The sequence below is a fragment of the Patella vulgata genome, chromosome 4, assembly GCF_932274485.2.
Source record: "Patella vulgata chromosome 4, xgPatVulg1.2, whole genome shotgun sequence".
NCBI classification, from domain to species: Eukaryota; Metazoa; Mollusca; class Gastropoda; family Patellidae; genus Patella; species Patella vulgata.
Window position 1 is genome coordinate 33,476,129 of NC_065882.2, and position 13,277 is coordinate 33,489,405.

Genomic DNA, 13,277 nt, shown 5'->3' on the forward strand with positions numbered 1-13,277 from the left:
CTCAGACTTTTATAAATTAAAACAAAATGGTACTCAACTTCAATGTCTTCAAAATTAAACAATGTACATAATCGTTTACTTCTCTCAATATATTTAGAACTATATCGTAACCTTTCAATATTTAAATTATGACTGGACAAACGGATTCTTGTAATTTCACGTCTGTATTTTCTATCTATTGGTTTAGTCAAATAATATTGTAAGCCAAATGTATTCACAATATGCTTATAAATGATACATTTACTTGATAATTCAAATTTCTCAATACACTTCTGTCTAAATATGTATATTAATCTTTGTCTGATGATATGGATACAATTTGTGTTTATGAGATGAGCAGGTTTTTCCCATAAATCTCCCAAGCCAAGTTCCTTCTTAACATTCAGGACCCACGGGTCATTATTTTTTAACATATTAGAGTAGCAAGAATAAGGTAAGACATTAGTAGAAGAACGTATTTTAATCCAGTATTTAAATATCCGTAATTTTCTTGTAACAATTAAAAGGAAACGTCCAAGTTCATTATAGATCATGTGGGAATTTGTGGTTGTTCTTGTATCTAAGATTTTCCTAAGGTACCTTAAATGTATTTGTTCTGTATCATGTCCCGAATGAAATTTCCCCATAATTCATGTCCCCATAATTTAGAATACAAGAGATAAAAGTATAAAAAATACCAAGTTTAGTTACAATATTAAAATAATTTTCATTACAAACTTTTGAGACTGAGAGGAGAGCTTTTCGACCCTGTTCAGCAATGTGTTTTTGTATAATTAGATATTTACCATTATTTTTGTTATTGGACTGTTTCACCCCCCTTGTTATTATAATTAACTGAGTTGTACTTATCGTTAAATAAACTGTTACATAAACAATAATGTATGGAATAAATATGTTTTACTCGTCGATTTTTGTTGATTACTGATCACAACAAGGATTAGTTCACCGCTGTATGTTCGTATTGTTTGTTAATTGGCGTTATGATTTTAGATCTTAGGTCAGTTCACCGATGTTTTTGTAGTAAAGTATATATTCGTATTGTTTTTATATTTGCCGTTATGATTTTAGATTAGTTCACCGATGTTTTTGTAATAAAGTATACTTGTATTGTTTGTTAGTTTATGATGTCTAACATCATTTATGTTCTTTATAAAAAAGGTATTTTATAATTATATAGGAAAAGGTACGAATCAATTTGCGGTACAAATCACGTGTGTATTTAATTCTCGTTAGGCAGCCATTTTTATAAATTTAGCGCAGCCTTTGGATTTAGGAAAAGGAACTAATCAATTTGAGGTACAAATCTCGTGCATATTCTAATTCTGGTTCGGCATTTTCAATTTCTTTCAACTGATTTCAACAACATAGTACGAAACAGCCAGGTTACGAAACAGCCTGCACCCCTAAGCATTAGCCAATAATCAACTAAATGGCACAGGGGCCTCCAATCAAGTGATTACGTTGTCTCAAAATGGGCGACAGCTTGTCTATAGAGATTGACAGTGACTGTTTTTGGCGCCAGTCTAATGTACAGTCTCGCGAGATTATCGCGCTGCTTTTGAGAGCTTGACATATAAACACGTGTACATAGGGAAGACTAGTTCATTCAATTGTGATTTAAAAAAGATACATTACCTGGGATGTGATTTACCGATTTCCAATTGTATAATTACCTGGGACGTGATTTACCGATTTTTTATTTATTTGTCAGTGATGGAATACTAATTTTATAGGATAATGGATAATATATAATACTACGGGAGCAGGTCGTTTCATCCCACTACCGGATCACCCCGGGCTGTTTCATCCCAAATTTACACGGGTCCTTTCATCCCACTCGAGTCCTTTCATCCCACAAATTTAAAAACCGGTATTACATAAATTTTTAATATTTTTTTTATACATAAATACCAATAACAATATGCCATTGCAATTTTATCATGAATAGTTGGTTTCACTATAACAGGATTGCCAGTGATAGAACAGATCAAAGAATAAAATTGCACGTAGCCACTATTTTGACACGTTTAGACCACAATGTGTTACGATTCACATTTTGGTATTCTAAATGAATTCTTATATGGAATTGTTTAGTTTCATTTCGTGTACGGAAATTAAATCAACGATTATTTTTAAAATTAATTATCACTCTAATTTGTCTTATTTAATAGGGGCTCCTGCGCAATTTAGTTGATTATTTGATAATACGTATAGAGCCCATGATGTATTTTGGCGAGTGATTAAGCTGTCAATATGTAATTATAAAATACCTTTTTATAAAGAAGATAAATGATGTTAGATATCATAAACTAACAAACAATACATACGAGTATACTTTATTGCAAAAACATCGATGAACTAATCTAAAATCATAAGGGCAATGAACTAACAATACAAATAAATAATACGAATATACAGCGGTGAACTAATCTCGGTCATGATCGGTAATCAACAAAAATTGACGAGTAAAACTTATTCATCCCATACATTGTTTATTTAACAATAAGTAAGTGTTTAACAGTTTATTTAGCGATAAGTACAACTCAGTTAATTGACTGCTATTATAATAACAAGGGGGATGAAACAGCCCGGGATGAAACAGCCCAATAAAAAATTAGGTTGGGATGAAACAGCCCGGGGTGAAACGGTTATGGGATGAACCGACCCGCATTCTAATACTACGACCACGGTAAGGTGATCATCTATGGGTGTGCATTTTTATATTCCCCTTTTTTATTCGTACTTCATACGTAAATAATCGTAATCAAAATTAACCGATCGGATAAACGGCTCGCGGGAAATTAAAAGGTTCATCTAATTTTTCAACGCCATAGATAAACTAATCATGTGTTGATTTTTCAACGTATCTCGGGAAAGTAAACGGCTCGTCTAATAAGTAAAGGCCGTAGATAAGTAAACAGTGTGTTGATTTTTCAAAGTATCTCGGAAAAACAGACGGCTCGTCTAATAAGTGAACGTCGTAGATAAGTGGACGAGTCGGCCATTTTTAAACGCCCCTAGGAGAAACTAAACCCATCACCATGAAACTAAGCCATAGTACTAACCCATTTATGTAATTCTTAAACGATTTTTATCAATTAACGAACGATGTTTTGAAAGTAAACTCTATGCATTCTTTCCAGCGCTAAAAACCCTGTTCTAAACTATACCAAATCCCTAGTGTTATTTGCTCATTGACTTCAATGTTAAATGACTGTAACATCACAGGCTGTAGCTTTTTGCTCAACATTCCGTTGGTTCCAATCTTTATAGGCACAATGGGGACAACATTTGGCAATCTCCTCATCATAATTTTGTAGGGGGTTGACCGTTTAGATTTTTTGCTACGCGGATTTGAAGTTGACTGGAGTGAAAATCTCACTTCCGACACAATGATTGCTCTGCAGAAAGACACTTTACACCCCCTATCCCACCGCTGTAATTGCAAATTTGATCCCTTTTCTCCAATTCTAGACCAAAAAGTCAACCAAAAAATGCAGGAAGAGGGAGAAAAAAATTAAGGGAAAAATTGTCTATTTATAACTCGCACTACATTCGTCCATCATGAAATAAGGGGAAATGATTACTAGTCTTAGTCCTGTTAATACATTAGAGTTATGCTCTCTTGCTATATATGCACTTCCTGTTTTCCCTGTACCACTACATGGCCACAGATCACTAAAGATTTCCCCATTGACTCCAATGTTAATTCTCGTATCTTAGACCGGCTCTAACTTTTTCCCAAATTTTCGTTGGGTAGAACGCTTTCTACCACAGATGGAGGAACATGTGGCAACCACTTGCCCAAAAGCACGTATGAGGTTCTTCATGAAAAACTTGAGATACACAAGCTGGTTGTAGAGACAAGAAAACATGTAATTTCAGGCCCTACATTTCAACCTAACCAACCTCTCAACTCTTGTATCCTTCCGCATCAAAATTATGAATATTCACCAAAACCTGGCAGAAAATGTATTTTCAAACCCTTTTCCTCGATTCTACACCAAAAAGTCAACAAAAATCGCCATGCAAAAGGGGGAAAAAGGAAAAGGGAGAGGAAGACTAAAAATAGCTTTGGCCCTTGTTTCGTGGGTGACGGCGTAGGAATATTTGGTGATCTGTGTCCACATGGAGGCAGACCACCATTAATTTCCCCATTGACTTCAATGTTAATTCTGGCCTCTTTGCCCACCTCCAACTTTTCCCCAAATTTTCGTTGGGCTGAAAGCTTTTCACTACAGACAGAGGAACAGATGGTCATGTCTTTGCACTAAAATTTGTATGAGGTTGACCACCAAAATTTTGAGATACACAAACTTGAAGAAGCATACTAAAAACATGTAACTAGTTGCCGTATATATCGCCGTAGCCAACCTGATAACCCTGTTATCCTTCTGCCTCAAAATCATGAATATTTCCCAAAACCTGGCAGAAAATGTTTTATTCAAACCCTCTTCGTCCATTCTAGACCAAAAAAATCAACAAAAATGGGCATGCAAAAGGAGAGAAAAAAAGAGAGAGAGAGAATTGCTATAAATAGACGAACTACAATTTGTAGGTACCGAGATGGTGAAATTTAATGGTGGTCTGCCTCCTATATGTCAAAATTCTTTTCTTTATAGCTTCACATTTATTTTTGCAAAAAACACATCTACAACATATCCATTTTGGGGTGTGGACTCCATTTGGAAGAAATGTCATAGAATTAAATGTTTGGCCATAAACAAAAAGTCTTAGAAATCCTTGAAATCTTATATGTAACTATTTGTTTGTGTCAAATAAAATGCTCGGTTACAATTCAAGCACAAAATCCAATTACTGCTAATTTGGAGTCAACAAATGTTCAATTGAATATCCAAATATCATGTTCAAGAAAAGGGGTGGGGTGGGGAGGGTGAGCCAGTCTAAATGAAATGAAGAAAGAGAAATTTCCCTGCAAACACATAGATTTTACTTTCTCGAGAAGGGAAATGCAACAATTTCAGGTTTTGAAAGATTAAAATTGTGTTAGGCCAGAGGAAAACAACAGCAAAATGCAGTTCACTCATGTTTTGAAAATTCTAACACACCTAAGCAGAACATAATTATACTAAATTTCTTAATTTTTAAATACTTTTTCAATATCTGACAAACACATGGATCCTTTCCAAGTTATTTAACATTAAAACTAAAGAAATGCAAGACATTTTGGTTCATTTTACAACAGATGAATAATTAAAATTTTGACAGCAATATTGGGTGTAATCAAAAGAATTTCAGACAATTGATCATGATTTTTAGGCAAAATTGAGTGAAATTATGATGCTTTCTTCGCGTCTAACCTTTATGATCCAGAAAAAGTAAAAATCATACATTAAAATATTTTCCACTAATTTTGAAAAGTAAATAAACACTGAAAATCACAAAATTTTGACTAAAATCAAAATTTCCCCTGCGAAATTTGTCAAATATTTTTGAAATTTTACCATTTCACTTTTTTTACTATCAAAATGCCATATATCACATTTTCTGACAATTTGGAGATCATATCATCAAATTTAGGCCTTTCATCCACTGTCAGGTTGTTTTCATTGGGAGAGGAAATTTTGATTTTAGTCAAAATTTTGTGATTTTCAGTGTTTATTTACTTTTCAAAATTAGTGGAAAATATTTTAATGTATGATTTTTACTTTTTCTGCATTATAAGGTTAGATGGGAAGAAAGTATCATAATTTCACTCAATTTTGCCTAAAAAATCATGATAAATTGTCTGAAATTCTTCAGATTACCCCCAATATTGCTGTCAAAATTTTAATTATTCATCTGTTGTAAAATAAACCAAAATGTCTTGCATGTCTTTATTTTCATTGTTAAATAACTTGGAAAGGATCCATGTGTATGTCAGATATTGAAAAAGTATTCATGTGTTTGTCAAAAATTTAAAAATTAAGAAATTTAGTCTAATTATGTTCTGCTTAGGTGTGTTAGAATTTTCAAAACATGAGTGAACTACATTTTGATGCTGTTGTCCTCAGGCTTAACACAATTTTAATCTTTCAAAACCTGAAATTGTTGCATTTCCCTTCTCGAGAAAGTAAAATCTATGTGTTTGCAGGGAAATTTCTCTGTCTTCATTTCATTTAGACTGGCTCACCCTCCCCACCCCACCCCTTTTCTTGAAGATGATATTTGGATATTCAATTGAACATTTGTTGACTCCAAATTAGCAGTAATTTGATTTTGTGCTTAAATTGTAACAGAGCATTTTATTTGACACAAACAAATAGTTACATATAAGATTTCAAGGATTTCTAAGACTTTTTGTTTATGGTCAAACATGTAATCCTATGACATTTCTTCCAAATGAGTCCACACCCCAAAATGGATATGTTGTAGATGTGTTTTTTGCAGCTTAATGTTTTACATTTTGGATGTAAATCTATTATTTGTGGTGATCTTTTAAAATGTGGCACTTACAGGGCAATGAAATATTAATTAATAGCCTTTTCATACCCCTTTTATGCTATGAATCATGTCAGAACTCCCTTTTTCCATCTCATTTTGTCAGGACATTGATGTAAAAATTAAAACAATTTGCTTCCACATAATATTTACACTATGTAATTTCAAGGATACCTCTGATTGTTAAAGTATTTTAAAAACTGAAATATTCCCATTTTTTAAAAAAAAATAGTGCTTTGCGACCCTTTTATTAGAGTGGCTGGTTGTCACCTAAATACAGCATTTATTTTAAATTTATCAATCCACATTTTAATAAATAATTCATACTTCTTATAACAAACTGTGTTTATATGTATGTATATAAGCCAGGGGTAGAAGAACATGGCTTTTAGCCATATTCCATCAACAGTATTACTTATGTGGACACAAGTGGGATTTATTACCACACCAACATTTTTAGGGGGTGGGCTTACAGGTTTCACAATAGTTCCTTACAGTTACCTTCAATGCAACAAATTTGCAGCTTGTCTTCCTGTATACCGGCCAAGGTTTCTAGAAATAAATGCCTTTCATCTCAGACATTCCCAGAAATAGGGAAATATTAGCATTTTGAGGCATGCAAAGTGTCAAAAATGGACCATTTTGTAGAAAAAGGTAAAAGAAAGTCAATTTTTGAAAAATATTCCAATATTTTGAATATTTTTGATGTGACTTGTTTGAAACTCTTTAAATCTTTTCGCAGACCTCACATTTTGACAAAATTAAGAAAGAATCTTCAATTCTAGAACAAAAGGCCCATGGACCTGAGCTGCAATCCGGTATACAAAACAGTACATAACTTTAAAGGGTCACCATTTCTGCAGTAATTATTTTTTTTTTGATTCTGTATTATAATAATATTGCAAAAATAAATGTGAAGCTATAAAGAAAAGAATTTTGATGATATATGAACTTATAAAACCATATAGGAGGCAGACCACCATTAAATTTCATCATCTTGGTACCCACGATTTGTAGTTCGTCTATTTATAGCAATTCTCTCAACCTCATACAAATTTTAGTGCAAAGACATGACCATTTGTTCCTCTGTCTGTAGTGAAAAGCATTCAGCCCAACGAAAATTTGGGGAAAAGTTGGAGGTGGGCAAAGAGGCCAGAATTAACATTGAAGTCAATGGGGAAATTAATGGTGGTCTGCCTCCGTCTGATCTAACAGTAGTTATCTCCCATTAATCAGTAAGCACACTGTTAATACATTAGAGTTATGCTCTCTTGCTATATATGCACTTCCTGTTTTCCCTGTACAACCAAATGCTCTACAAATAAACACGTCATTCATACTACTGGTCTTTTATCAAAAAGAAATGAAATGAAATGAAATGGGGTTTAACGTCCTACTGTTTTGCTCCGAACTGGGCTAATGAAGACGGGCATACGCCATACAGTGTGCTATGAGGGAAATTTTGCCCGGACAGCGGCACAACGGCCAACTCTTATATCGAATTCCAACTGTCAAGGGATCTTTTATGTGCACGCGGGACCTCAGTTTTTCGTTTCATCCGAATGACTAGACAGCTGTCTTTGTCAGGCCCTCCGTCCTGCATCCCTGACAAGGGGGAACCACACCGGAAAATCGGGATGAACTTTCTCGGCCAATGCAGGGATCGAACACCCGACCTCCAGGCTAGCGAGCCAGCGCCTTACCCACTAAGCCACCGTGATCCCCTTTATCAAAAAGAAGAACCCATCACATACATTTCATGCTTATATGTAACGCATAACTTTTTCAAACTTTATTTCAGAGAAAGCCAATTTAAAAAGGAATTGTATCATATATTTAAGTTTAATTTTTAATAAAGAATGGGGATATCATAAATAAGTTAATTCGATGTTTTTGTGACATGTACTATATTAGATGAGATCAAAAGAGCATTGTAGATTAGGGGTTACAGAACAACAAGTAAGGTGGAATTAAAAAGTCGAACGGAACTGTTCTTCCGACTGAAGAACATAAAATTTTACTGACTTCGTGCTGCCATACTTTCTAGGCAGTAATAGCTCTTAGGAATTAATGTCTTCGTTAGAAATTTTGGCATTACCTGTGACAATAATTTTAGCTTCGTGCAAAAATCGTGAAGCATAGGCTATAATTTCAACTTGGAAGAAATGTTAGAAAATGGCTAACAAACAATCAGCTTTGTAGATTGTAAAACATTCTTGGTTAATTTTCTGCTTGAACGATTGCTGAATACCATGTACACGTATCAGTCCGATAATACCATGCTGACTTTTTCATTTTGGCAACAAAAAGTCTGGTGGATGCATACTGTCAATCAAAGTTCCATAATGAGAATTGACATGTATCATCAAAAGAAACCGATTGATAGAACGTAGACGCCCCTTTAACAACAAACTGTTACCTTCTTGTAGTCGTGTGGACAATATGACTTTCATTGTTAATTGTCAGTAGTAATAATTACAAATTTTGAAAAGAGATGTCGATGTATTGGTGATTTTACATGTAGCTTCAGTCCATTCAATAACCTGTATTTATTACTCAAATGGTTTCTCAATTAGCAGAATGTCAAAATAAAGAAAACACAGTTACACTTACAATATGACTAACTAAGAAGTTATTCGTCGCGATTTGGCCGGCCCCCCCACTCCACCTGTAACATGTAATACCAATTTGTAACGAGTTATTGTGATTACTGTGTTACGGTAAAACTCCTGTTTTTAGGAATGTGGACATGTGAGATTGTTTAATTTTTTTTAAATCGGTACGTACTTGAAAGTTCGCGCATGCAGAGCATCTTCTGAACAAACTGATGTTTACCGGTGGTAATTATTTCATTGTCTTGTGCACAAACGTCATTCCTTAAATAGCCCCACACCCCTTTAACAACTTATAAAGCATGATTTTTCTGTTAGGCAATTTATTCTTCACTCTTTGATATGCTTTATAACTATTGAAGAGGCCCGAATTCATAAGATCTGGTTCTTAGATGTGTTTTCTCTGTCACTCTGTGTGTTGATGGATAAAACAATCAAAATTAATATTTGTGTTGGTGATAATTATTGGAAACGGAACGTTTTTCTTAAATTAGGATATTAGTGTCTATGGCATGAATACGGTAAGCAGTTTGTATTTGGAATTTACAAGTTGAACGGGTGTCAGTTAACCCGTTCAGAAGCAAACCTGTACACAGTTAAGGTAATACTTGACTCGTATAAAAATTGGTTGGAATAAATCAGTTTTACTCGTTGGTTGTTTATATTGTTTTATTTACCTAAAAATCAACTAGCTTGGCTCGCCATAACAACAGAGATTAATTCGCCGATGTTTTTGTAATAAAGAACAATAGTATTGTTTGTTGATTAGCGTTATGATTTTAGACAAAATGATAAGTTCACCAATGTGTTTGTAATAAAGTAGACCCGTATTGTATTTTAATTGACTTTATCCCATGATTTAAAAAAATTGGCGATGGTTAATATTGAGTCAAAAGTAATTTCTTAAAGTGCGCCGGAGCCCCTTTTAGATAAACAAAGTGGCTATGTGCAATTTTATTCTTTGATCTTTTATACACGGGACATTTCTGTTATTCAAACCAATCTGCACATGAATGACTACATAACAAGTTGACAGTTCATCATTGATTTGGGGTTCATGTGGAATAGGCTCTTCGCTTGAAATACAGTTATTCTTTTCTAAAATAAAACAAGTGCCTTGGATTTTTGTGTGGATTTGATAGCGGTCATAATTAACTAATATTCTCTTACATTGGAGACTTGTGTTGCGTTCAATTCATTTTTACGGTAAGTATGAGCTTACATCTGACTTGAAAGCACTTTCGAATCCCTTTGCAAGTTCTATTTATGTCTTATTTCTATTTGTAAGACCGATAACCAACATACCTTTATAGTTTGCAATTAAAAAGTCTATCTTTGCCGTAATTCAAGAGTAATTCTTAACAATACACTCTTAACCATACACTCTTAAAACAGTAAATATGCAAATCAATTTGAACACAGCATAAATATCTAAACTGTGTTATACATGTATAGTCTTATGCATACGTGTCCTTTAAAATGTTCTAGACATGCAGCTTTACATACTGGTTGGAAATATAACCACATATATATATCGTGCAGAATATGTGAACACGCGTGTTCTCCCTATACAACGTGGACTAACGCGTACGTATTATTAACGAAAATATTCAACATTCATAACATCGTGGCAGTATATCGTTTTGATATCGATTGTTTATGACAAACAAATACCATTAATTTTGCATGTAAAATTACACCGAGGCCTGTTGTGTCACACGATAGCGACTGCTACACCGAATTATTTATCGGGGCGTTATCGTGGCAATTTTCAACAAAAAACGACACGATAATCTTATTTCGTCATCCCTTCACGACGTTTGTACCGATACCTGCCGTCGTATGAATCCTGAAAAATAATAAAATGAACGATGACCAACCACTAAACCCATCGTAATATCTGAACATCGCACATGAAATTAGATGTTTGACAGCAAAATTGAACACCTTGTGTAATTGGACACCTTGACAGATTTTAATCACGGCTCGGGAAATTGAACACAGTGTTTAATGGTCATGAGACGAAAAAGCCTATTAATTTTCAGCGATTTCCGATAATTACTGCCAGATTTATGGCCCTTGATCACTTCAAAAAATCTTGTGGACGCTAGTGTTGAAACTACTATTCGGATATCCGTTAACAGATACAAAATAAGGGTTATCCGAATCATTTTACTATCCGTTTGCTACAATATATTCTGACATTCCCTATGCTCTATATTTAGCCATTTTTACATCTGATTACTTTGAAATTTTCCCCAATGCTATTGATCACGTACACAGCTTTGAGCATGAATGTTAATATCACGCGCATTATTTAGCGATAGTAACTAATAAAAATATTAATGCAGTGCAACAATAATAGTAGTCTAAATAAAAAAATATTCATTCATTCCTCGCGCTGGTTTACGCTAGATAGAAGCTTCTTCTTGGGTTTACAGGATACAAGTTAACACTGTGTTTAGACTTCCCACAGTGTAATTTATTCATAACGACCTAGGTCACATATATTCTCACTTACTATTGGTTCAATAGCAGTAGATTATCAGAATGAGGCAAACGACCTTGGTGGAATAAATGTTAGATGTTTTTATTTTACTTTTTTCATTCGTGTTGATTGAGCAAAAATGATAAGTGGGAGGGCCGCAGATTACAGGAGTAGTTATACACAAATTTATTCACCTCGTTGATTTTTTTTGATATCATGGATAGTCTTGATAATTGCGGCTAAAGGTAGGCACGTTTTTCTTCGCGGCTCAAACAATTTGAAAATCGAAAGTAAGATTTCATACTCGGCATACACAGACACTCATAAACATTGAAATAAGTAAGAAATTATGAGTATATGAACTTTTGATGTGATTTTGTTCAAGAATTTCATGTTTCCGAATTATCCGACGAATAGTATTTGGATAGCAAACAAAAGTATTCAGATCACAAATCTCGATCCGATTTTCAACACTAGTGGACGCTCTAGAGGTCAAAGTTAAATTTATACACAGTGTTGAAGGTCATGAGACGAAGAACTAATCCTATTGATTTTCAACAATTTCCGATAATTACTGCCAAAGTTATGGCCCTTGATCACTTTGAAAAATCTTGTGACGCTCCAGAGGCTCAAGTTATCATCCGATTGACTTCATATTGATACAAGTTTAAGGTCTTGAGACGAACAAGTATATTGATTTTCAATGAATTTTTCTAAATCTATGATATTAAATGTTTCGTATACTAAACGTTAGCATGGGACAGAACTTTATAAAAACCAAACAAATTCTAATGATTTTCTGATAATTACTTAATGAGTTGTTACTCTTAATCAGATTTTAGTGTATTATAAATGTGGGCGTATGTTTCGTTGCCTGGCAACCTATCTTCTACAAAATATAAGTGAGATGGCTCCAATACATATCCCAAAGATCTCTGATGGGTTCCATTTTGGCAGATATTTCAGGATTTTTTGGCCCAGATTGTGCCAAAATGGTATTGTTAGGTTGTGGACCCTCTAGAGATACGAAGTTTGTGGACCCTACAGATTTTAAAAGGCCTTCCCCACCCTTGAACACACATTTTTATACGCCCACATTTTCATGTGGATGTATATTGTCGTCGTCCCCGTCCGCCCCCCCGTCCGTCCGTCCGTCCACAATTGTTTGTGAACAGTTTACAGGTCACAATTTTTATCCGATTTCAATGAAACTTGAAATATAGGTTTATCCCCTAAGATTTCGGTTCCTTTCGATATTGGCATGTATCGGACCGTAACTTCATGGATTATGGCCCCTGATTGCACAAAAAATCACGTCTTTAGCTTGTGAACACTGTAGAGGTCACAATTTTTATCCGATTTGGTTTAAACTTGAAATGTATGCTTATAACCAAAAGATCTCGGTTCCTTTCGATATTCGTGCATATCGGAACGTAACTGCCTGAATTATGGTCCCTGATTGTACGAAAAATCGCGTTTTTAGCTTGTGGACCCTATAGAGGTCATAATTTTTATTCGATTTAAAAAAACGTATTGTTATATCATCATTACACCCTAAGGATGACCGAGTTCGAATTTCGTGAAAATCGGCCCAAAACTGAGACAAAATGGCCGCTGTTCGTTCTCAAATAGCGTAAAAATATGGTATATCAAGGTTGTGGACCCTATAGAGGTCACAATTTTTATCCGATTTTGTTGAAACTTAAAATGTAAGTTTATAACCCAAAGATCTTGGT

The 13,277-nt window shown here is 34.3% G+C and overlaps 1 protein-coding gene across 1 annotated transcript in view; it reads left to right on the top strand.

The window, feature by feature from the left end:
- LOC126817153 (DNA polymerase theta) overlaps positions 1 to 13,277 on the top strand; it is a 132,062-nt gene that overhangs the window by 68,156 nt on the left and 50,629 nt on the right. The window lies entirely within an intron of this gene.